This window comes from Cryptomeria japonica, unplaced genomic scaffold (assembly GCF_030272615.1).
Source record: "Cryptomeria japonica unplaced genomic scaffold, Sugi_1.0 HiC_scaffold_54, whole genome shotgun sequence".
In the NCBI taxonomy this organism is placed as follows: Eukaryota; Viridiplantae; Streptophyta; class Pinopsida; order Cupressales; family Cupressaceae; genus Cryptomeria; species Cryptomeria japonica.
This window is the reverse complement of record NW_026728876.1, coordinates 155,001-180,000: the sequence shown is the minus strand read 5'-3', so window position 1 is coordinate 180,000 and position 25,000 is coordinate 155,001. Positions and strand designations below refer to the sequence as shown.

The 25,000-nt window shown below is 60.9% G+C and overlaps 2 non-coding genes across 2 annotated transcripts; both read right to left on the bottom strand.

Annotated features, from left to right (window-relative positions):
• Positions 1-3,929: 3,929 nt before the first annotated feature.
• On the bottom strand, positions 3,930-4,048 carry LOC131862955 (5S ribosomal RNA). Its single transcript, XR_009361890.1, has one exon. It is a non-coding gene; the product is annotated as a 5S ribosomal RNA (ribosomal RNA).
• A 7,804-nt stretch (positions 4,049-11,852) lies between these two features.
• Positions 11,853-11,971, bottom strand: LOC131862951 (5S ribosomal RNA). The gene has a single exon (XR_009361886.1). It is a non-coding gene; the product is annotated as a 5S ribosomal RNA (ribosomal RNA).
• Between the last annotated feature and the right edge of the window lie 13,029 nt (positions 11,972-25,000).

Here is a 25,000-nt window from a genome sequence, read left to right as displayed (position 1 = left end):
TGCGCGCCTTGGTGGGCACCATGCAGTGCACGAAGTCGGAGCCCGGATTGCCCCGGGCGCGCACCTCCGCCAGGGTGGGCACCTTGGTGCGCACAACTTGCCTGGGCTGCGCACCAGGAAGGGCTCAAGATGGCACCCGCGTTCCGTTTTTTTCACTATCTTTCAGAACGGAAATTTTAAAATCTCGTTTTTTTTTGCCTTTTCTGGAAATTAGTGAAGGCAGCGCATCAAAGGTGCGCAACGCTGGTGCGAACCTGGGAGCGCTCCGATGTGTGCTCCAAGGTGCGGCGTGCACGAAGTCGGACCCCGGTTTGCCCCGGGTGCGCACCTCGCGTGCACCTTGGTGCGCACACCTTGGCTGGGTTGCGCGCCCTGGTGGGCACCATGGTGCGCACCAAGGAGCGCTCCGAAGTGTGCTCCAAGGTGCGGCGTGCACGAAGTCGGAGCCCGGTTTGCCCCGGGTGCGCACCTCGCGTGCACCTTCGCCGCGGTGGGCACCATGGCGTGCACGAAGTCGGGAGCCCGGTTTGCCCCGGGTGCGCACCTCGCGTGCACCTTCGCCGGGGTGGGCACCTTGGTGTGCAGACCTTGGCTGGGTTGCGCGCCCTGGTGGGCACCATGGTGCGCACCAAGGAGCGCTCCCGAAGTGTGCTCCAAGGTGCGGCCTGCACGAAGTCGGAGCCCGGTTTGCCCCGGGGTGTGCACTCGGGTGGGCACCTTGGTGCGCATGCCTTGCCTGGGCTGCGCACCAGGGCGGGCTCAAGATGGCACCCGCGTTCCTTTTTTTTCACTATCTTTCAAAACGGAAATTTTAAAATCTCATTTTTTTTTGCCTTTTTCTGGAAATTAGTGAAGGCAGCGCATGCAAAGGTGCGCACCTCGCTGCCACCACGGTGCGCAACGCCGGTGGGCACCCGGGAGTGCTTCGAAGTGTGCTCCAAGGTGCTGCGTGCACGTTGTCGGAGCCCGGTTTGCCCCGGTGCGCACCTCGCGTGCACCTTCGTCGGGGTGGGCACCTTGGCTGGGTTTGCCCCGGCTGCGCTCCGAAGCGGGGTTATTGGAGCGCCGCCTCTTTTTTTTGTCGGAGCGTTTGGTGGGGTTTCTCGCATTGGCTCTTCCGAGGCCCGGTTGCCACCCTGGCGCGCACGAAGTCGGAAGTAGGGTTAATTGCCCGGGTGCGCACCTTTGCCAGGGTGGGCACCTTACCTGGGCTGCGCACCAGGGCTGGCTCAAGATGGCACGCGCGTTCCGTTTTTTTCACTATCTTTCAAAACGGAAATTTTAAAATCTCCTTTTTTTTTGCCTTTCTGGAAATTAGTGAAGGCAGCGCATCAAAGGTGCGCAACCTCGCTGCCCACCTTGGTGTGCTCTGAGGTGCGCACCCCGGAGCGCTACGAAGTGTGCTCCAAGGTGCGGCGTGCAACGTTGTCGGAGCCCGGTTTGCCCCGGGACCTTGGCTGGGTTTGCCCAGGGTGCGCTCCGAAGCGGGGTTACTGGAGCGCCCCCTCTTTTTTTGTCAGAGCGTTTGGTGGGGTTTCTCGCATTGGCTCTTCCCAGGCCCGGTTGTTGGGTGCGCTCCCACCCTGGCGCGCGCGAAGTTGGAAGTTGGGTTAATTGCCCGGGCGCGCACCTTCGCCAGGGTGGGCACCTTGGTGCGCACACCTTGGCTGGGCTGCGCACCAGGGCGGGCTCAAGATGGCACCAGCATTCCCTTTTTCTCACTATCTTTCAAAACGGAAATTTTAAAATCTCGTTTTTTTTTTGCCTTTTATGGAAATTAGTGAAGGCATCGCATCAAAGGTGCGCACCTCGCTGCCCACCTTGGTGTGCTCCGAGGTGCCCACCACGGTGCGCAACGCCGGTGCGAACCCGGGAGCGCCCCGATGTGTGCTCCAAGGTGCGGCGTGCACGAAGTCGGACCCCGGTTTGCCCCGGGTGCGCACCTCGCGTGCACCTTGGTGCGCACACCTTGGCTGGGTTGCGCGGCCTGGTGGGCACCATGGTGCGCACCAAGGAGCGCTCCGAAGTGTGCTCCAAGGTGCGGCGTGCACGAAGTCGGAGCCCGGTTTGCCCCGGGTACGCACCTCGCGTGCACCTTCGCCGGGGTGGGCACCTCGGCTGGGTTGCGCGCCCTGGTGCGCACCAAGGAGCGCTCCGAAGTGTGCTCCAAGGTGCGGCGTGCACGAAGTCGGAGCCCGGTTTGCCCCGGGTGCGCACCTTCGCCGCGGTGCGCACCATGGCGTGCACGAAGTCGGAGCCCGGTTTGCCCCGGGTGCGCACCTCGCGTGCACCTTCGGCGGGGTTGCGCGCCCTGGTGGGCACCATGGTGCGCACCAAGGAGCGCTCCGAAGTGTGCTCCAAGGTGCGGCGTGCACGAAGTCGGAGCCCGGTTTGCCCCGGGTGCGCACCTCGCGTGCACCTTCGGCGGGGTTGCGCGCCCTGGTGGGCACCATGGTGCGCACCAAGGAGCGCTCCGAAGTGTGCTCCAAGGTGCGGCGTGCACGAAGTCGGAGCCCGGTTTGCCCCGGGTGCGCACCTCGCGTGCACCTTCGCCGCGGTGGGCACCATGGCGTGCACGAAGTCGGAGCCCGGTTTGCCCCGGGTGCGCACCTCGCGTGCACCTTCGCCGGGGTGGGCACCTCGGCTGGGTTGCGCGCCCTGGTGCGCACCAAGGAGCGCTCCGAAGTGTGCTCCAAGGTGCGGCGTGCACGAAGTCGGAGCCCGGTTTGCCCCGGGTGCGCACCTCGCGTGCACCTTCGCCAGGGTGGGCACCTCGGTGTGCTCCGAGGTGCGAACCCGAGAGCGCTCCGAGGTGCCCACGAAGTCGAAAGTCGGGTTAATTGCATTGTTTTCCCCGGGTGCGCTCCGAGGTGCGCAACATCGGCGCGCACCAAGGAGGGCTCCGAAGTGTGCTCCAAGGTGCGCACGATGGCGTGCACCTCTGGTGCGCACGATTCGGAGCTCGGTTTGACCGGGGTGCGCACACCTTGGCTGGGTTGCGCACCTTTTGTGCGCTCCAAGGTGCGCACGAAGTCGGAGCTCGGTTTGCCCCGGGTGCGCACCTTCGCCAGGGTGCGCACCTTGATGCGCACGCCTTGGCTGGGCTGCGCACCTTGGTGGGCGCCATGGTGCGCACCTTTCGTGCGCTCCAAGGTGCGCACGAAGTCGGAGCTCGGTTTGCCCCGGGTGCGCACCTTGGTGGGCGCCATGGTGCACTCCGAGGTGCCCAAGATTGGTGCGCACCAAGGAGCGCTCCGAAGTGCGCTCCAAGGTGCGCGCGAAGTCGAAAGTTGGGTTAATTGTCCGGTTTGCCTCGGGTGCGCACCTTGCGTGCACCTTCGCCAGGGTGGGCGCCTTGGTGCGCACACCTTGGCTGGGCTGCGCACACCTTGGCACCCGCGTTTCCTTCATTTTAAATTTTTTTTTTTTACAATCTCTCAAGTGGGAAATTCTATAATCTCAACTTTTTTTGCCTTTTCAGGAAACTTTTGAATGGAGCGCATCATTGGTGCGCTCCGAAGTGTGCTCCAAAGCTCTCTCCAGCTGCGTGCACCTGCCCCGGCCGCGCACCCGGCCCCGCCCAGCTTCGCTCACCTGTCCCGGGCGTCTGGTGCGGAACCTTAGAGTAAGAAACATCACCGTGCACCTTGGCCAACGTGCGCGACTCGACCGAGCGCGCACTGGCCGAGGTGCACACCGATTTCACCTGGGTGCGCGCGCAGCACCTCGGGCGCACCGGGGTGCGCGCACAACGCCCGGGTTGCACCGTGGCCTGTGTGCTCGGGGCGCCTCGGGTGCGCGCTCGGTGTCGCCCCCGCGCGCGCGGTAGTGCGGGCAGCGCACCCCGGCCCGGCCCGGCCCCGACGAGAACGCAAACGGGCAAAAGGTTTATTCAAATAGCATTGCGACGCCCGGCGAAAAACTAAAAAAGGGTGCAACACCGGGACTTCCCGGGAGGTCACCCATCCCAGTACTACTCCGGCCCAAGCGCGCTTAACTGCGGAGTTCTGATGGGATCCGGTGCACTAACGCTGGTATGATCGCACCCGTTATGAGCTTGTCGCAGTGTGTACTTAGCAAACCGCGACCCACGTGCGAATCCACCCCGGCCACCCACCCCCGTCGAGGTGCACACCCTCCCTCGCGAAGTGCGCCCCGTTCGCCAAGTGTGAGCCCTGCCCGGGTGCGCGCACCTTGCTAGGGCGTCGGGTGTGCACCCGGCCCGGCCTACGTGCGTGCACCTGGAGGGGGCGTCGTGTGCGTGCAGTGTCCCGTCTGCAACGCGGTGCCCACACACCACCTCGGGCGCAACGACCTGCGCTCACATGTGGGCCGAGTGCACCTTGGTGCATGTTCGGGGCGCCTCGGGTGCACGCTCGATCTTGCCCCGGTGCACCAAGGCGCTCGGTTTGCCCCGGGTGCGCACTTGGTGCAAGGTGGGCACCCAAAATAGGGATCAAGCACCAAAACACAAGTTTCGGGATGCAAAATGGGACCCAAGGACCACAAATGCGTTCCAAGACCCATGATGGGTCCACGAGAACAAAAATGTGTTCCGAGACTTAATAAACAAATATTGGGTTTTAGGAGAAGAAACATGCTCTGATGCCCAAAACGAGAATCGACCCCGAAAAGGCCACAGGCCAAAAGTGGGATGCGAGACAAAAAAAAATGGGACCCGAGGACCAAAATTGGGTTCCCAGGTCGAAGACAGGGCAACCGGACAAGAAACGACCTCTAAGGCTCGAAATGAGTCCCGGCGACTAAAACTTGACAAGAAGCACCCATCAGGCACCCAACTCGACACCCATGGGATGCCGACCCACCCGGGCTTCCACCTAGCACACCTTGGCACCCACCCACCCTCGCACCCAACCTCGCACCCAACTTAGCACCTTTGAACCCACATTGGCACTCACCCTGACCCTGGCACCTTGGAACCCACATTGGCACTCACCTTGACCCTGGCACCCACCTTTGCACTCACCTTGGGACCCACCCTGGCTCCCACCTCGGCACCCACCCAGACACCCACCTTGGTTCCTTGGCACCCACCTTGGATCCTTGGCACCCACCCCGACACCCACCTTGGCACGCAACTTGGCTACTTGCCACCCATCTTGGCTCCTTGACGCCCACCCCGACAACCACCCCGTGACCTACCCTGGCTAGGGTTGGTGCACACCCACCCTGGTGCCCACCTTGGCACCCACCCTATGACCCACCTTGGCACGCACCTTAGTACCCACCCCGTTACCCACCCTAGGACCCACCCCGTGACCCACCTTGGCCAGGGTGGGTGCCTTGGTGCGCACAACTTGCCTGGGCTGCACACCAGGGCGGGCTCAAGATGGCACCCGCGTTCCGTTTTTTTCACTATCTTTCAAAACGGAAATTTTAAAATCTCATTTTTTTCTTTTTTTTGCCTTTTCTGGAAATTAGTGAAGGCAGCGCATCAAAGGTGCGCAATGCTGGTGCGAACCCGGGAGCGCTCCGATGTGTGCTCCAAGGTGCGGCGTGCACGAAGTCCGAGCCCGGTTTGCCCCGGGTGCGCACCTCGCGTGCACCTTCGCCGGGGTGAGCACCTTGGCTGGGTTGCGCGCCCTGGTGCGTACCAAGGAGCGCTCTGAAGTGTGCTCCAAGGTGCGGCGTGCACGAAGTCGGAGCCCGGTTTGCCCCGGGTGTGCACCTCGGGTGCGCACCTCGCGTGCACCTTCGCTGCGGTGGGCACCTTGGCTGGGTTGCGCGCCTTGGTGGGCACCATGCAGTGCACGAAGTCGGAGCCCGGTTTGCCCCGGGCGCGCACCTCCGCCAGGGTGGGCACCTTGGTGCGCACAACTTGCCTGGGCTGCGCACCAGGAAGGGCTCAAGATGGCACCCGCGTTCCGTTTTTTTCACTATCTTTCAGAACGGAAATTTTAAAATATCATTTTTTTTTGCCTTTTCTGGAAATTAGTGAAGGCAGCGCATCAAAGGTGCGCAACGCTGGTGCGAACCTGGGAGCGCTCCGATGTGTGCTCCAAGGTGCGGCGTGCACAAAGTCGGAGCCCGGTTTGCCCCGGGTGCGCCCTGGTGGGCACCATGGTGCGCACCAAGGAGCGCTCCGAAGTGTGCTCCAAGGTGCGGCCTGCACGAAGTCGGAGCCCGGTTTGCCCCGGGTGTGCACCTCGGGTGGGCACCTTGGTGCGCATGCCTTGCCTGGGCTGCGCACCAGGGCGGGCTCAAGATGGCACCCGCGTTCCTTTTTTTTCACTATCTTTCAAAACGGAAATTTTAAAATCTCATTTTTTTTTGCCTTTTTCTGGAAATTAGTGAAGGCAGCGCATCAAAGGTGCGCACCTCGCTGCCCACCACGGTGCGCAACGCCGGTGGGCACCCGGGAGTGCTTCGAAGTGTGCTCCAAGGTGTTGCGTGCACGTTGTCGGAGCCCGGTTTGCCCCGGGTGCGCACCTCGCGTGCACCTTCGTCGGGGTGGGCACCTTGGCTTGGTTTGCCCCGGCTGCGCTCCGAAGCGGGGTTATTGGAGCGCCGCCTCTTTTTTTGTCGGAGCGTTTGGTGGGGTTTCTCGCATTGGCTCTTCCGAGGCCCGGTTGCCACCCTGGCGCGCACGAAGTCGGAAGTAGGGTTAATTGCCCGGGTGCGCACCTTTGCCAGGGTGGCACCTTACCTGGGCTGCGCACCAGGGCGGGCTCAAGATGGCACGCGCGTTCCGTTTTTTTCACTATCTTTCAAAACGGAAATTTTAAAATCTCCTTTTTTTTTTGCCTTTTCTGGAAATTAGTGAAGGCAGCGCATCAAAGGTGCGCACCTCGCTGCCCACCTTGGTGTGCTCTGAGGTGCGCACCCGGGAGCGCTACGAAGTGTGCTCCAAGGTGCGGCGTGCACGTTGTCGGAGCCCGGTTTGCCCCGGGTGCGCACCTCGCCTGCACCTTGGCCGGGGTGGGCACCTTGGCTGGGTTTGCCCAGGGTGCGCTCCGAAGCGGGGTTACTGGAGCGCCCCCTCTTTTTTTGTCAGAGAGTTTGGTGGGGTTTCTCGCATTGGCTCTTCCCAGGCCCGGTTGTTGGGTGCGCTCCCACCCTGGCGCGCGCGAAGTTGGAAGTTGGGTTAATTGCCCGGGCGCGCACCTTCGCCAGGGTGGGCACCTTGGTGCGCAAACCTTGGCTGGGCTGCGCACCAGGGCGGGCTCAAGATGGCACCAGCATTCCCTTTTTCTCACTATCTTTCAAAACGGAAATTTTAAAATCTCGTTTTTTTTTTGCCTTTTATGGAAATTAGTGAAGGCATCGCATCAAAGGTGCGCACCTCGCTGCCCACCTTGGTGTGCTCCGAGGTGCCCACCACGGTGCGCAACGCCGGTGCGAACCCGGGAGCGCCCCGATGTGTGCTCCAAGGTGCGGCGTGCACGAAGTCGGACCCCGGTTTGCCCCGGGTGCGCACCTCGCGTGCACCTTGGTGCGCACACCTTGGCTGGGTTGCGCGGCCTGGTGGGCACCATGGTGCGCACCAAGGAGCGCTCCGAAGTGTGCTCCAAGGTGCGGCGTGCACGAAGTCGGAGCCCGGTTTGCCCCGGGTGCGCACCTTCGCCGCGGTGGGCACCATGGCGTGCACGAAGTCGGAGCCCGGTTTGCCCCGGGTGCGCACCTCGCGTGCACCTTCGCCGGGGTGGGCACCTCGGCTGGGTTGCGCGCCCTGGTGCGCACCAAGGAGCGCTCTGAAGTGTGCTCCAAGGTGCGGCGTGCACGAAGTCGGAGCCCGGTTTGCCCCGGGTGTGCACCTCGCGTGCACCTTCGCTGCGGTGGGCACCTTGGCTGGGTTGCGCGCCTTGGTGGGCACCATGCAGTGCACGAAGTCGGAGCCCGGTTTGCCCCGGGCGCGCACCTCCGCCAGGGTGGGCACCTTGGTGCGCACAACTTGCCTGGGCTGCGCACCAGGAAGGGCTCAAGATGGCACCCGCGTTCCGTTTTTTTCACTATCTTTCAGAACGGAAATTTTAAAATATCGTTTTTTTTTGCCTTTTCTGGAAATTAGTGAAGGCAGCGCATCAAAGGTGCGCAACGCTGGTGCGAACCTGGGAGCGCTCCGATGTGTGCTCCAAGGTGCGGCGTGCACGAAGTCGGACCCCGGTTTGCCCCGGGTGCGCACCTCGCGTGCACCTTGGTGCGCACACCTTGGCTGGGTTGCGCGCCCTGGTGGGCACCATGGTGCGCACCAAGGAGCGCTCCGAAGTGTGCTCCAAGGTGCGGCGTGCACGAAGTCGGAGCCCGGTTTGCCCCGGGTGCGCACCTCGCGTGCACCTTCGCCGCGGTGGGCACCATGGCGTGCACGAAGTCGGAGCCCGGTTTGCCCCGGGTGCGCACCTCGCGTGCACCTTCGCCGGGGTGGGCACCTTGGTGTGCAGACCTTGGCTGGGTTGCGCGCCCTGGTGGGCACCATGGTGCGCACCAAGGAGCGCTCCGAAGTGTGCTCCAAGGTGCGGCCTGCACGAAGTCGGAGCCCGGTTTGCCCCGGGTGTGCACCTCGGGTGGGCACCTTGGTGCGCATGCCTTGCCTGGGCTGCGCACCAGGGCGGGCTCAAGATGGCACCCGCGTTCCTTTTTTTTCACTATCTTTCAAAACGGAAATTTTAAAATCTCATTTTTTTTTGCCTTTTTCTGGAAATTAGTGAAGGCAGCGCATCAAAGGTGCGCACCTCGCTGCCCACCACGGTGCGCAACGCCGGTGGGCACCCGGGAGTGCTTCGAAGTGTGCTCCAAGGTGCTGCGTGCACGTTGTCGGAGCCCGGTTTGCCCCGGGTGCGCACCTCGCGTGCACCTTCGTCGGGGTGGGCACCTTGGCTGGGTTTGCCCCGGCTGCGCTCCGAAGCGGGGTTATTGGAGCGCCGCCTCTTTTTTTGTCGGAGCGTTTGGTGGGGTTTCTCGCATTGGCTCTTCCGAGGCCCGGTTGCCACCCTGGCGCGCACGAAGTCGGAAGTAGGGTTAATTGCCCGGGTGCGCACCTTTGCCAGGGTGGGCACCTTACCTGGGCTGCGCACCAGGGCGGGCTCAAGATGGCACGCGCGTTCCGTTTTTTTCACTATCTTTCAAAACGGAAATTTTAAAATCTCCTTTTTTTTTTGCCTTTTCTGGAAATTAGTGAAGGCAGCGCATCAAAGGTGCGCACCTCGCTGCCCACCTTGGTGTGCTCTGAGGTGCGCACCCGGGAGCGCTACGAAGTGTGCTCCAAGGTGCGGCGTGCACGTTGTCGGAGCCCGGTTTGCCCCGGGTGCGCACCTCGCCTGCACCTTGGCCGGGGTGGGCACCTTGGCTGGGTTTGCCCAGGGTGCGCTCCGAAGCGGGGTTACTGGAGCGCCCCCTCTTTTTTTGTCAGAGCGTTTGGTGGGGTTTCTCGCATTGGCTCTTCCCAGGCCCGGTTGTTGGGTGCGCTCCCACCCTGGCGCGCGCGAAGTTGGAAGTTGGGTTAATTGCCCGGGCGCGCACCTTCGCCAGGGTGGGCACCTTGGTGCGCACACCTTGGCTGGGCTGCGCACCAGGGCGGGCTCAAGATGGCACCAGCATTCCCTTTTTCTCACTATCTTTCAAAACGGAAATTTTAAAATCTCGTTTTTTTTTTGCCTTTTATGGAAATTAGTGAAGGCATCGCATCAAAGGTGCGCACCTCGCTGCCCACCTTGGTGTGCTCCGAGGTGCCCACCACGGTGCGCAACGCCGGTGCGAACCCGGGAGCGCCCCGATGTGTGCTCCAAGGTGCGGCGTGCACGAAGTCGGACCCCGGTTTGCCCCGGGTGCGCACCTCGCGTGCACCTTGGTGCGCACACCTTGGCTGGGTTGCGCGGCCTGGTGGGCACCATGGTGCGCACCAAGGAGCGCTCCGAAGTGTGCTCCAAGGTGCGGCGTGCACGAAGTCGGAGCCCGGTTTGCCCCGGGTACGCACCTCGCGTGCACCTTCGCCGGGGTGGGCACCTCGGCTGGGTTGCGCGCCCTGGTGCGCACCAAGGAGCGCTCCGAAGTGTGCTCCAAGGTGCGGCGTGCACGAAGTCGGAGCCCGGTTTGCCCCGGGTGCGCACCTTCGCCGCGGTGCGCACCATGGCGTGCACGAAGTCGGAGCCCGGTTTGCCCCGGGTGCGCACCTCGCGTGCACCTTCGGCGGGGTTGCGCGCCCTGGTGGGCACCATGGTGCGCACCAAGGAGCGCTCCGAAGTGTGCTCCAAGGTGCGGCGTGCACGAAGTCGGAGCCCGGTTTGCCCCGGGTGCGCACCTCGCGTGCACCTTCGGCGGGGTTGCGCGCCCTGGTGGGCACCATGGTGCGCACCAAGGAGCGCTCCGAAGTGTGCTCCAAGGTGCGGCGTGCACGAAGTCGGAGCCCGGTTTGCCCCGGGTGCGCACCTCGCGTGCACCTTCGCCGCGGTGGGCACCATGGCGTGCACGAAGTCGGAGCCCGGTTTGCCCCGGGTGCGCACCTCGCGTGCACCTTCGCCGGGGTGGGCACCTCGGCTGGGTTGCGCGCCCTGGTGCGCACCAAGGAGCGCTCCGAAGTGTGCTCCAAGGTGCGGCGTGCACGAAGTCGGAGCCCGGTTTGCCCCGGGTGCGCACCTCGCGTGCACCTTCGCCAGGGTGGGCACCTCGGTGCGCACACCTTCTCAATGTTTTCTTGCCTTTTCTGGAAATTGGTGAAGGCAGCGCATCAAAGGTGCGCACCTCGGTGTGCTCCGAGGTGCGAACCCGAGAGCGCTCCGAGGTGCCCACGAAGTCGAAAGTCGGGTTAATTGCATTGTTTTCCCCGGGTGCGCTCCGAGGTGCGCAACATCGGCGCGCACCAAGGAGGGCTCCGAAGTGTGCTCCAAGGTGCGCACGATGGCGTGCACCTCTGGTGCGCACGATTCGGAGCTCGGTTTGACCGGGGTGCGCACACCTTGGCTGGGTTGCGCACCTTTTGTGCGCTCCAAGGTGCGCACGAAGTCGGAGCTCGGTTTGCCCCGGGTGCGCACCTTCGCCAGGGTGCGCACCTTGATGCGCACGCCTTGGCTGGGCTGCGCACCTTGGTGGGCGCCATGGTGCGCACCTTTCGTGCGCTCCAAGGTGCGCACGAAGTCGGAGCTCGGTTTGCCCCGGGTGCGCACCTTGGTGGGCGCCATGGTGCACTCCGAGGTGCCCAAGATTGGTGCGCACCAAGGAGCGCTCCGAAGTGCGCTCCAAGGTGCGCGCGAAGTCGAAAGTTGGGTTAATTGTCCGGTTTGCCTCGGGTGCGCACCTTGCGTGCACCTTCGCCAGGGTGGGCGCCTTGGTGCGCACACCTTGGCTGGGCTGCGCACACCTTGGCACCCGCGTTTCCTTCATTTTAAATTTTTTTTTTTTACAATCTCTCAAGTGGGAAATTCTATAATCTCAACTTTTTTTGCCTTTTCAGGAAACTTTTGAATGGAGCGCATCATTGGTGCGCTCCGAAGTGTGCTCCAAAGCTCTCTCCAGCTGCGTGCACCTGCCCCGGCCGCGCACCCGGCCCCGCCCAGCTTCGCTCACCTGTCCCGGGCGTCTGGTGCGGAACCTTAGAGTAAGAAACATCACCGTGCACCTTGGCCAACGTGCGCGACTCGACCGAGCGCGCACTGGCCGAGGTGCACACCGATTTCACCTGGGTGCGCGCGCAGCACCTCGGGCGCACCGGGGTGCGCGCACAACGCCCGGGTTGCACCGTGGCCTGTGTGCTCGGGGCGCCTCGGGTGCGCGCTCGGTGTCGCCCCCGCGCGCGCGGTAGTGCGGGCAGCGCACCCCGGCCCGGCCCGGCCCCGACGAGAACGCAAACGGGCAAAAGGTTTATTCAAATAGCATTGCGACGCCCGGCGAAAAACTAAAAAAGGGTGCAACACCGGGACTTCCCGGGAGGTCACCCATCCCAGTACTACTCCGGCCCAAGCGCGCTTAACTGCGGAGTTCTGATGGGATCCGGTGCACTAACGCTGGTATGATCGCACCCGTTATGAGCTTGTCGCAGTGTGTACTTAGCAAACCGCGACCCACGTGCGAATCCACCCCGGCCACCCACCCCCGTCGAGGTGCACACCCTCCCTCGCGAAGTGCGCCCCGTTCGCCAAGTGTGAGCCCTGCCCGGGTGCGCGCACCTTGCTAGGGCGTCGGGTGTGCACCCGGCCCGGCCTACGTGCGTGCACCTGGAGGGGGCGTCGTGTGCGTGCAGTGTCCCGTCTGCAACGCGGTGCCCACACACCACCTCGGGCGCAACGACCTGCGCTCACATGTGGGCCGAGTGCACCTTGGTGCATGTTCGGGGCGCCTCGGGTGCACGCTCGATCTTGCCCCGGTGCACCAAGGCGCTCGGTTTGCCCCGGGTGCGCACTTGGTGCAAGGTGGGCACCCAAAATAGGGATCAAGCACCAAAACACAAGTTTCGGGATGCAAAATGGGACCCAAGGACCACAAATGCGTTCCAAGACCCATGATGGGTCCACGAGAACAAAAATGTGTTCCGAGACTTAATAAACAAATATTGGGTTTTAGGAGAAGAAACATGCTCTGATGCCCAAAACGAGAATCGACCCCGAAAAGGCCACAGGCCAAAAGTGGGATGCGAGACAAAAAAAAATGGGACCCGAGGACCAAAATTGGGTTCCCAGGTCGAAGACAGGGCAACCGGACAAGAAACGACCTCTAAGGCTCGAAATGAGTCCCGACGACTAAAACTTGACAAGAAGCACCCATCAGGCACCCAACTCGACACCCATGGGATGCCGACCCACCCGGGCTTCCACCTAGCACACCTTGGCACCCACCCACCCTCGCACCCAACCTCGCACCCAACTTAGCACCTTTGAACCCACATTGGCACTCACCCTGACCCTGGCACCTTGGAACCCACATTGGCACTCACCTTGACCCTGGCACCCACCTTTGCACTCACCTTGGGACCCACCCTGGCTCCCACCTCGGCACCCACCCAGACACCCACCTTGGTTCCTTGGCACCCACCTTGGATCCTTGGCACCCACCCCGACACCCACCTTGGCACGCAACTTGGCTACTTGCCACCCACCTTGGCTCCTTGACGCCCACCCCGACAACCACCCCGTGACCTACCCTGGCTAGGGTTGGTGCACACCCACCCTGGTGCCCACCTTGGCACCCACCCTATGACCCACCTTGGCACGCACCTTAGTACCCACCCCGTTACCCACCCTAGGACCCACCCCGTGACCCACCTTGGCCAGGGTGGGTGCACCCACCCTGGTGCCCACCTTGGCACCCACCCATCCTAGCACCCAGCCTGTGACCGGGCTTGGAACCCAACCTTGCACCCGCACCCGTCTTGGCCAGTGTGGGTGCGCACCCATCCTGGCACCCACGTTGTGACACACCCTTTAACCCACGCACCCTAGCACCCACGTTGGCACCCACCTTGGAACCCAACCTAGCAACTTGGCACCCACCCCGTGACCCACCTTGGCATCCACCATAGCAGTCGCCGACTTGGCACCCACCTCGGCACCCACCTTGACACTTGTGGACCCACCTTGCCACTCACCCTAGCATCGACCCATCCTAGCACCCACCCTGGCACCTTTGCACCCTAGCACTCACCCATCCTAGCACCTAACCTGTGACCCACCTTGACACTCACCCTCGCACCCACCTTGGAACCCAACCTAGCACCCACCCACCCTGACACCAACCCTAGCACCTACCCACCCTTGCACCCACCCTGTGACCCATCTTGGCACCCACCCATCCTACCACTCAACCTATCACCCACCTTCTCACCCACCTTGGCATCCACCTTAGCACCCACCCACACTGGCACCTTGGCACCCACCTCGGGCAAGGTGGGTGCACACCCACCCTGGCACCCAATTTAGAACCCACCGAGCATGTTACCCACCTTGGCACCCACATTGCAGCCCACCCTAGTACCCACCCTATGACCCACATTGGCATCCACACCCTAGCACCCAGGCACCTCGACACCCGCCTTGACACCCACCCTAGCACTGAACCTGTGACCCACCTTGGAACTCACCCTAGAACCCACCCACCCTGTGAACCACCTTGGCATCCACCTTAGCACCCACCCACCTTGGCACCCACTCTAGCACTCACCCATCCTAACACCCAACTTGTTACCCACCTTGGCACCCGCCCTCGCGTCCACCTTGAAACCCACCCTAGCACCCACCCACGCAGGAGCCCACCTTGGCACCCAACCTAACACCCACGCATCCTGGCACCCAACTTGTGACCCACCTTGGAACCCACCCTAGTACCCACCTTTGAACCCACTATATCACCAACCCACCTTGGCACCCACCCTATGACCCTCTTTGGAATCCACCCTAGCACGCACCCACCCTGGCACCCACCATGGAGCGCACCCTAGCACCCACCCACCTCGGCACGCACCTCAACACCCACCTTGGTGTGCGCACTGCGCCAACCTCTCAAAGACCCTATGTGGTGCGCTCCAAAGTGTACACCTTTGGTGCGCTCCAAGGTGCGCACCTTTGGTGCACACCGAGGTGCACACCAAAGTGTGCACCGAGGTGAGCACCAAAGTGCACTCCAGGGTGCACACCAAGGCGTGCACCTTTGGTGCGGTCAATGCAAACGAATTCGGAAGTTGGGGTCGATGTCCTAATCGCTGCTGCAGACTACACGTATGAGAATCGGACAAATAGCTTTATATAGGGGAGGTGTTGCGTTTGATGGGTCGACTCCCCTGGTTGTGTGCACTGCACCAACTTCAAAGACCCTGTCTTGTTTAAGAAGTCAAAAGTTGGGGTGGATGTCCTAATCATTGCTGCAGTCTACGCATGTATGAGAATCAGACAAATAGCTTATATAGGGGAGGTGTTGCATTCGGTGGGTTGACTCCCCTGGTTGTGCGCACTGCGCCAACCTCAAAGACCCCGCATAGCAGAAGAAGTCGGAAGTCGGATTTTGGTGAGCATCAAGGCGTGCACCTTTGGTGCGGTCAACGCAGACGAATTCAGAAGTTGGGGTGGATGTCCTAATCGTTGTTGCAGGCTACACATGTATGAGAATCAGACAAATAGCTTATATAGGGGAGGTGTTGGGTTTGATGGGTCAACTCCCTTGGTTGTGCGCATTACGCCAACCTCAAAGACCTTGTTTTCGTTAAGAAGTCAAAAGTTGGGGTCAATGTCCTAATGGCTCCTGCAGGCTACACATGTATGAGAATCGGACAAATAGCTTATATAGGGGAGGTGTTGGGTTTGATGGGTCGACTCCCCTGGTTGTGCGCATTACGTCAACCTCAAAGACCTTGTTTTCGTTAAGAAGTCAAAAGTTGGGGTCGATGTCCTAATTGCTCCTGTAGACTACACATGTATGAGAATCAGACAAATAGCTTATATAGGGGAGGTGTTGGGTTTGATGGGTTGACTCCCCTAGTTGTTCGCATTACACCAACCTCAAAGACCTTGTTTTCGTTTAGAAGCCGAAAGTTGGGGTCGATGTCCTAATTGCTCCTGCAGGCTACGCATGTATGAGAATCAGACAAATAGCTTATATAGGGGAGGTGTTGGGTTTGATGGGTCGACTCCCCTGGTTGTGCGCATTGCGCCAACCTCAAAGACCCTGCATTGCGGATGAAGTCGAAAGTCAGAGTTTGGTGTGCTACAAGGTGTGGTCGAAGGTGCTCACCTAGGTGTGCACCTTTGGAGCACAGGAAAAGTGCCCTCCAAAAGTGCGCACCTTTGGAGTGCACAAAAGTGCCCTCCAAAAGTGCGCACCTTTGGAGCGCAGAAAAGTGCCCTCCAAAAAGTGCCCTCCAAAAGTGCGCACCTTTGGAGCGCAGAAAAGTGCCCTCCAAAAAGTGCCCTCCAAAAGTGCGCACCTTTGGAGCGCAGAAAAGTGCCCTCCAAAAAGTGCCCTCCAAAAGTGCGCACCTTTGGAGCGCAGAAAAGTGCCCTCCAAAAGTGCGCACCTTTGGAGCGCAGAAAAGTGCCCTCCAAAAAGTGCCCTCCAAAAGTGCGCACCTTTGGAGCGCAGAAAAGTGCCCTCCAAAAAGTGCCCTCCAAAAGTGCGCACCTTTGGAGCGCAGAAAAGTGCCCTCCAAAAAGTGCCCTCCAAAAGTGCGCACCTTTGGAGCGCAGAAAAGTGCCCTCCAAAAAGTGCCCTCCAAAAGTGCGCACCTTTGGAGCGCAGAAAAGTGCCCTCCAAAAAGTGCCCTCCAAAAGTGCGCACCTTTGGAGCGCAGAAAAGTGCCCTCCAAAAAGTGCCCTCCAAAAGTGCGCACCTTTGGAGCGCAGAAAAGTGCCCTCCAAAAAGTGCCCTCCAAAAGTGCGCACCTTTGGAGCGCAGAAAAGTGCCCTCCAAAAGTGCGCACCTTTGGAGCGCACAAAAGTGCCCTCCAAAAGTGCGCACTTTTGGTGCGCACCAAGGCGCTGGTTCGGTCGTTGCAGGCGAGTTCGGAAGTTGGGGTCGATGTCCTGAGCGGAGGTGCAAACTACACAGGTGTCGGAATCGGACAAATAGCTTATATAGGGGAGGTGTATGCTTCGATGGGTCGACTCCCCAGGTTGAGCGCACCGCGCCAACCTCAAAGACCCTACGGTATGGATGAAGTCGGAAGTTGGGTCCGATGACCGATTCGATTAGTAGGTATGCTCATGAGGTCGGAATTTGGGTCCGATGACCTGCCATGTGCAGGAAGGCGAATGTTGACACTGTGCGTTGCAAGGTGCACACCAAGGCGCTGGTGCGGTCTTTTTAGTCGAGTTCGGAAGTTGGGGTCGATGTCCTGATCGGAGGTGCAAGCTACACAGGTGTGGGAATCGGACAAATAGCTTATATAGGGGAGGTGTATGCTTCGTTGGGTCGACTCCCCGGGTTGAGCGCACCGCGCCAACCTCAAAGACCCTACGGTATGGATGAAGTCGGAAGTTGGGTCCGATGACCGATTCGATATGTAGGCATACTCGCGAGGTCGGAATTTGGGTCCGATGACCTGCCACGTGCAGGAAGGCGAATGTTGGCACTGTGCGTTGCAAGGTGCGCACCAAGGCGCTGGTTCGGTCGTTGGAGGCGAGTTCGGAAGTTGGGGTCGATGTCTTGATCGGAGGTGCAAACTACACAGGTGTGGGAATCGGACAAATAGCTTATATAGGGGAGGTGTATGCTTCGTTGGGTCGACTCCCCGGGTTGAGCGCACCGCGCCAACCTCAAAGACCCTACGGTATGGATGAAGTCGGAAGTTGGGTCCGATGACCGATTCGATATGTAGGCATACTCGCGAGGTCGGAATTTGGGTCCGATGACCTGCCATGTGCAGGAAGGCGAATGTTGGGACTGTGCGTCGCAAGGTGCGCACCAAGGCGCTGGTGCCGTCGTTGCAGTCGAGTTCGGAAGTTGGGGTCGATGTCCTGGTCAGAGGTGCAAACTACACAGGTGTGGGAATCGGACAAATAGCTTATATAGGGGAGGTGTATGCTTCGATGGGTCGACTCCCTGGGTTGAGCGCACCGCGCCAACCTCAAAGACCCTACAGTATGGATGAAGTCGGAAGTTGGGTCCGATGACCGATTCGATACGTAGGCATATTGGCGAGGTCTGAATTTGTGTCCGATGACCTGCCATGCGCAGGAAGGCGGAATTTGGGTCCGATGACCGAGTTGATGGCGTGCCATGCGCAGAAAGGCGGAATTTGGGTCCGATGACCGAGTTGATGTTGATGGCCCGCCATGCACAGGAAGGCGGAATTTGGGTCCGATGACCGATTTGAAGGCGTGCCATACGCAAAAAGGCGGAGTTTGGGTCCGATGACCGAGTTGATATTGATGGCCCGCCATGCGCAGGAAGGCGGAATTTGGGTCCGATGACCTGACATACGCATGGAGTCCGACTCGGGGGCCGATGTTCGATTCGATGACTTGCATTGTGGGTAAAGTCGGAAGTTGTGGTCTTTGACCCGATTCGATGACCAGACTTCGGCTGCTTGAGAATCGGACAAATAACTTATATAGGGGAGGTAGTGTTCTCGAGCATCCTCCCCCCGTGCCCGTTTATGTCGATTGATGCTGGTGCTCGACTGGTTGGAGCGCTCGGATGCAAAAATCTTGCACCAGGATTTATCGATTGTGATGGACACGGCAAGTCTCCTGATTGCTATGCAGGAGCTCATCGTGAATCTCTATGCGGCCTTGGTATGGACTCGACCTGCGGAATGGTTCGGCAATGGTAGTCGCTCCAACACGTCCTTGCAATGGCCACAGAGGTGATTCGACTAGAGCTCCAGTCTAGCTTTTGGGTTGCTTGGCGGACTGGTATAGCCGCGATCGAGTTCCGGCCATGAACGTTTTAGATAGCTCTTGGGCTTTCTGGGACGGAAGTCGGAAGTTTGGGCTGTTGTCCGATTTGATGACCATTCTTCGGATGTGTGAGAATCGGACAAATAACTTATATAGGGGACTGTGTTGTCTCACGCAGCCCCCTCCGTGCCCCTCTATCTCGACCGATGTTGGTGCTTGAAAGGGTTGGGATCGCTCGGATTTATAAACGTGCACCACCATTTGTCGAGTGTGAGGGACGCGGCAGGTCTCCTAAATGCTATGCGGGCGCTCTCTGAGAATCTCTATCCGGCCTCGACACAGACTAGTCTTGCTGAATGGTTTGGCACTGGTAGTCGATCCAACACGTCGTTGTTGTGGCCGCCTAGGCGATTCGATTCGAGCCCCCGTCTAGCTTTTGGGTTGCTTGGCGGATTTTGCCCTATCCGCAAGTGAGCTCGGTCCCTAAACGTTCGAGAAACCCGATTGCTATGCGCCGACTCTCTTTCTTGCGAGCCTCCATCTAGCTTTTGGGTCTCTACGGAACGGAAGTCGGAATCTGGGACCGTTGTTTGATTCGACGAGGCAGACTACGGTTGTGCGAGAATCGGACAAATAACTTATATAGGGGAGGTGTTGACTGGAGCATTCTCCCCCGTGCCCCTCTAACTCGACCAATGCTGGCGCTCGAACGGTGGTAGCGCTCGGATTTTCATTGAGCGCCAGCATTGGTCGATTTAGAGGGGCATGCGAGATTCCCGAATGCTATGCGAGGGCTCTAACGGAAATGTCTATTGGTTTCGGTATGGATGCAATTGCGAGTGGTTCGGCAAAGGTAGTCGTTCCGATGCGTCCATGTCGTGGCCAAATCGATAATTCGATTTGAGCCCTCGTATAGCATTTGGGTCTCTCGATGTGATTCCGCATTCCAGTCCCTTTGGGCACTGCTTGAGCCGCATCCCAGGGGGTTCCCTTCCCAATAATCTGCCTCGCAACCCGATTGCTATGCGGTGAGGCTCCTCGGCCGCCTCGGAACTATCTGTGTATCAGACGCATCGCGGGATAAGGGGTTGGCAACGGTAGTCGCCCCAAGCGCGTCCGATGCTTGGACCATTCCGAGGCGGCCCTGAAGCCTCTTCCGTCTAGCCGTTGGGTCCTTCTCGTCGCATCCCTCGCCTCGCACCCCGATTGCTATGCGGTGAGGCTCCTCGGCCGCCTCGGAACTATCTGTGTATCGGACGCGTCGCGGGATAAGGGGTTGTCACTGGTAGTCGCCCCAAGCGCGTCCGATGCTTGGACCATTCCGAGGCGGCCCTGAAGCCTCTTCCGTCTAGCCGTTGGGTCCTTCTCGCCGCATCCCTCGCCTCGCACCCCGATTGCTATGCGGTGAGGCTCCTCGGCCGCCTCGGAACTATCTGTGTATCGGACGCGTCGCGGGATAAGGGGTTGTCATTGGTAGTCGCCCCAAGCGCGTCCGATGCTTGGACCATTCCGAGGCGGCCCTGAAGCCTCTTCCGTCTAGCCGTTGGGTCCTTCTCGCCGCATCCCTCGCCTCGCACCCCGATTGCTATGCGGTGAGGCTCCTCGGCCGCCTCGGAACTATCTGTGTATCGGACGCGTCGCGGGATAAGGGGTTGTCACTGGTAGTCGCCCCAAGCGCGTCCGATGCTTGGACCATTCCGAGGCGGCCCTGAAGCCTCTTCCGTCTAGCCGTTGGGTCCTTCTCGCCGCATCCCTCGCCTCGCACCCCGATTGCTATGCGGTGAGGCTCCTCGGCCGCCTCGGAACTATCTGTGTATCGGACGCGTCGCGGGATAAGGGGTTGTCACTGGTAGTCGCCCCAAGCGCGTTCGATGCTTGGACCATTCCGAGGCGGCCCTGAAGCCTCTTCCGTCTAGCCGTTGGGTCCTTCTCGCCGCATCCCTCGCCTCGCACCCCGATTGCTATGCGGTGAGGCTCCTCGGCCGCCTTGGAACTATCTGTGTATCGGACGCGTCGCGGGATAAGGGGTTGTCACTGGTAGTCGCCCCAAGCGCGTCCGATGCTTGGACCATTCCGAGGCGGACCCGAAGCCTCTTCCGTCTAGCCGTTGGGTCCTTCTCGCCGCATCCTTCGCCTCGCACCCCGATTGCTATGCGGTGAGGCTCCTCGGCCGCCTCGGAACTATCTGTGTATCGGACGCGTCGCGGGATAAGGGGTTGTCACTGGTAGTCGCCCCAAGCGCGTCCGATGCTTGGACCATTCCGAGGCGGACCCGAAGCCTCTTCCGTCTAGCCGTTGGGTCCTTCTCGCCGCATCCCTCGCCTCGCACCCCGATTGCTATGCGGTGAGGCTCCTCGGCCGCCTTGGAACTATCTGTGTATCGGACGCGTCGCGGGATAAGGGGTTGTCACTGGTAGTCGCCCCAAGCGCGTCCGATGCTTGGACCATTCCGAGGCGGACCCGAAGCCTCTTCCGTCTAGCCGTTGGGTCCTTCTCGCCGCATCCCTCGCCTCGCACCCCGATTGCTATGCGGTGAGGCTCCTCGGCCGCCTTGGAACTATCTGTGTATCGGACGCGTCGCGGGATAAGGGGTTGTCACTGGTAGTCGCCCCAAGCGCGTCCGATGCTTGGACCATTCCGAGGCGGACCCGAAGCCTCTTCCGTCTAGCCGTTGGGTCCTTCTCGCCGCATCCCTCGCCTCGCACCCCGATTGCTATGCGGTGAGGCTCCTCGGCCGCCTTGGAACTATCTGTGTATCGGACGCGTCGCGGGATAAGGGGTTGTCACTGGTAGTCGCCCCAAGCGCGTCCGATGCTTGGACCATTCCGAGGCGGCCCCGAAGCCTCTTCCGTGTAGCCGTTGGGTCGTTCTCGCCGCATCCCTCGCCTCGCACCCCGATTGCTATGCGGTGAGGCTCCTCGGCCGCCTTGGAACTATCTGTGTATCGGACGCGTCGTGGGATAAGGGGTTGTCACTGGTAGTCGCCCCAAGCGCGTCCGATGCTTGGACCATTCCGAGGCGGCCCCGAAGCCTCTTCCGTGTAGCCGTTGGGTCCTTCTCGCCGCATCCCTCGCCTCGCACCCCGATTGCTATGCGGTGAGGCTCCTCGGCCGCCTTGGAACTATCTGTGTATCGGACGCGTCGCGGGATAAGGGGTTGTCACTGGTAGTCGCCCCAAGCGCGTCCGATGCTTGGACCATTCCGAGGCGGACCCGAAGCCTCTTCCGTCTAGCCGTTGGGTCCTTCTCGCCGCATCCCTCGCCTCGCACCCCGATTGCTATGCGGTGAGGCTCCTCGGCCGCCTTGGAACTATCTGTGTATCGGACGCGTCGCGGGATAAGGGGTTGTCACTGGTAGTCGCCCCAAGCGCGTCCGATGCTTGGACCATTCCGAGGCGGACCCGAAGCCTCTTCCGTCTAGCCGTTGGGTCCTTCTCGCCGCATCCCTCGCCTCGCACCCCGATTGCTATGCGGTGAGGCTCCTCGGCCGCCTTGGAACTATCTGTGTATCGGACGCGTCGCGGGATAAGGGGTTGTCACTGGTAGTCGCCCCAAGCGCGTCCGATGCTTGGACCATTCCGAGGCGGCCCCGAAGCCTCTTCCGTGTAGCCGTTGGGTCGTTCTCGCCGCATCCCTCGCCTCGCACCCCGATTGCTATGCGGTGAGGCTCCTCGGCCGCCTTGGAACTATCTGTGTATCGGACGCGTCGTGGGATAAGGGGTTGTCACTGGTAGTCGCCCCAAGCGCGTCCGATGCTTGGACCATTCCGAGGCGGCCCCGAAGCCTCTTCCGTGTAGCCGTTGGGTCCTTCTCGCCGCATCCCTCGCCTCGCACCCCGATTGCTATGCGGTGAGGCTCCTCGGCCGCCTTGGAACTATCTGTGTATCGGACGCGTCGCGGGATAAGGGGTTGTCACTGGTAGTCGCCCCAAGCGCGTCCGATGCTTGGACCATTCCGAGGCGGACCTGAAGCCTCTTCCCTCTAGCCGTTGGGGCTTTCTCGCCGCATCCCTCGCCTCGCACCCTGATTGCTATGCTGTGAGGCTCCTCGGCCGCCTTGGAACTATCTGTGTATCGGACGCATCGCGGGATAAGGGGTTGGCAGTGGTAGTCGCCCCAAGCGCATCCGATGCTTGGACCATTCCGAGGCGGCCCTGCAGCCTCTTCCGTCTAGCCGTTGGGGCCATCTCGCCGCATCCCCCACCTCGCACCACGATTGCTATGCGGTGAGGCTCCTTGGCCGCCTCGGAACTATCTGTGTATCGGACGCATCGCGGGATAAGGGGTTGTCACTGGTAGTCGCCCCAAGCGCGTCCGATGCTTGGACTATTCCGAGGCGGCCCTGCAGCCTCTTCCGTCTAGCCGTTGGGGCCATCTCGCTGCATCCCCCACCTCCTCGGCCGCCTCGGAACTATCTGTGTATCGGACGCATCGCGGGATAAGGGGTTGGCAGTGGTAGTCGCCCCAAGCGCGTCCGATGCTTGGACTATTCCGAGGCAGCCCTGCAGCCTCTTCCGTCTAGCCTTTGGGGCCATCTCGCCGCATCCCTCGCCTCGCACCCCGATTGCTATGCGGTGAGGCTCCTCGGCCGCCTGGGAACTATCTTCGTATCGGACGCATCGCGGGATAAGGGGTTGTCACTGGTAGTCGCCCCAAGCGCGTCCGATGCTTGGACTATTCCGAGGCGGCCCTGTGGCCTCTTCCGTCTAGCCGTTGGGGCCATCTCGCCGCATCCCCCACCTCGCACCCCGATTGCTATGCGGTGAGGCTCTTCGGCCGCCTTGGAACTATCTTCGTATCGGACGCATCGCGGGATAAGGGGTTGTCACTGGTAGTGGCCCCAAGCGCGTCCGATGCTTGGACTATTCCGAGGCGGCCCTGCAGCCTCTTCCGTCTAGCCGTTGGGGCCATCTCGCCGCATCCCCCACCTCGCACCCCGATTGCTATGCGGTGAGGCTCCTCGGCCGCCTTGGAACTATCTTCGTATCGGACGCATCGCGGGATAAGGGGTTGTCACTGGTAGTCGCCCCAAGCGCGTCCGATGCTTGGACTATTCCGACGCGGCCCTGTGGCCTCTTCCGTCTAGCCGTTGGGGCCATCTCGCCGCATCCCCCACCTCGCACCCCGATTGCTATGCGGTGAGGCTCCTCGGCCGCCTTGGAACCATCTTCGTATCGGACGCATCGCGGGATAGGGGGCTGTCACTGGTAGTCGCCCCAAGCGTGTCCGATGCTTGGACCATTCCTAGGCGGCCCTGAAGCCTCTTCCGTCTAGCCGTTGGGGCCTTCCCGCCCCATCCCTCGCCTCGCACCCCCGATTGCTATGCGGTGAGGCTCCTCGGCCGCCTTGGAACCATCTGTGTATCGGACGCATCGCGGGATAAGGGGTTGGCACTGGCAGTCGCCCCAAGCGCGTCCGATGCTTGGACCATTCCGAGGTGGCCCTGAAGCCTCTTCCGTCTAGCCGTTGGGGCCTTCCCGCCCCATCCCTCGCCTCGCACCCCGATTGATATGCGGTGAGGCTCCTCGGCCGCCTTGGAACTATCTGTGTATCGGACGCATCGCGGGATAAGGGGTTGGCACTGGTAGTCGTCCCAATCGCATCCGATGCTTGGACCATTCCGAGGCGGCCCTGCAGCCTCTTCCGTTTAGCCGTCGGGGCCTTCCCGCCGCATCCCTCGCCTCGCATCCCGATTCCTATGCGGTGAGTCTTCTCGGCCGCCGCGGAACTATACCTGTTATTGCTACTGCATCCTTCGGCTGGTAACCTCCTCTGCCGCCTTGGAACGTTCTCTTTGTCGGACGCGTCGCGGGATAAGGGGTTGGCACTGGTAGTCGCCCCAAGCGCGCCCGATGCATAGACCGCTCCGAGTCGACCTTGCTTTCAGCCTCTCACATGCATAGACCTCTCTGAGTCGACCCTGCAGCCTCTCACGTTTAGCCTTTGGAATCTCGCCTCACAACATGATTGCTATCCTTGATGCATCCCTTGCCTCGAGCCCTGATTGCTTTCTTGGCTGCATCCCTCCTCTCCTCACAGCCCGGTTGTCATCACTGCTTCATCCGTCGCTTCATGCATTCTGGCTGCTGGGCCCTTCCCACCGCACACCTCGATTGCTATCTCTTCTGCATCACACACCCCGATTGCTATCTCTGCTACATCCCTCGGCTCTCACTTCTGCATCCTTCGCCTCACACCTCGATTGCTATCAATGCTGCATCCGTAACCTCACACCCCGATTGCTATGCGGGGAGGCTCCTTGGCCGCCTTGGAAATTTCTGTGTGTCGGACGCACCGCGGGATAAGGGGTTGGCACTGGTAGTCGCCCCAAGTGCGCCCGATTCTTAGACCGCTTCGAGGTGACCTCGTAGCCTCTTTCGTCCAGGCTTCCTGCCTTCAACGCCCTTTTTACACCTCGATTGCTATGCGCGGGCTCGTTGGCGTCTATCACCTCTCTGCGAAGAGTGGCACGATGATTGTTGGGGTAAATCGTAGCAGTCCGATCTCTGGCCTTGGGCCATTGTGAGGGCTGATCGATTTCCTGTGCGCATCTCGTGTTCGCCCAGTAACAGACTCGACGACTTGTAATCGGTCTTGTTCCCGATTGTTCCTGGAGGTAGTCTTCGGAACTCTTGGATTTGACCTGTCACTCGAACTGTCCTCTTCCGAGGATGCTTGTGTGTGTGTGCTTGTGCCATTTCCTTGGCGGTATTAACGAGATATTAAAGAG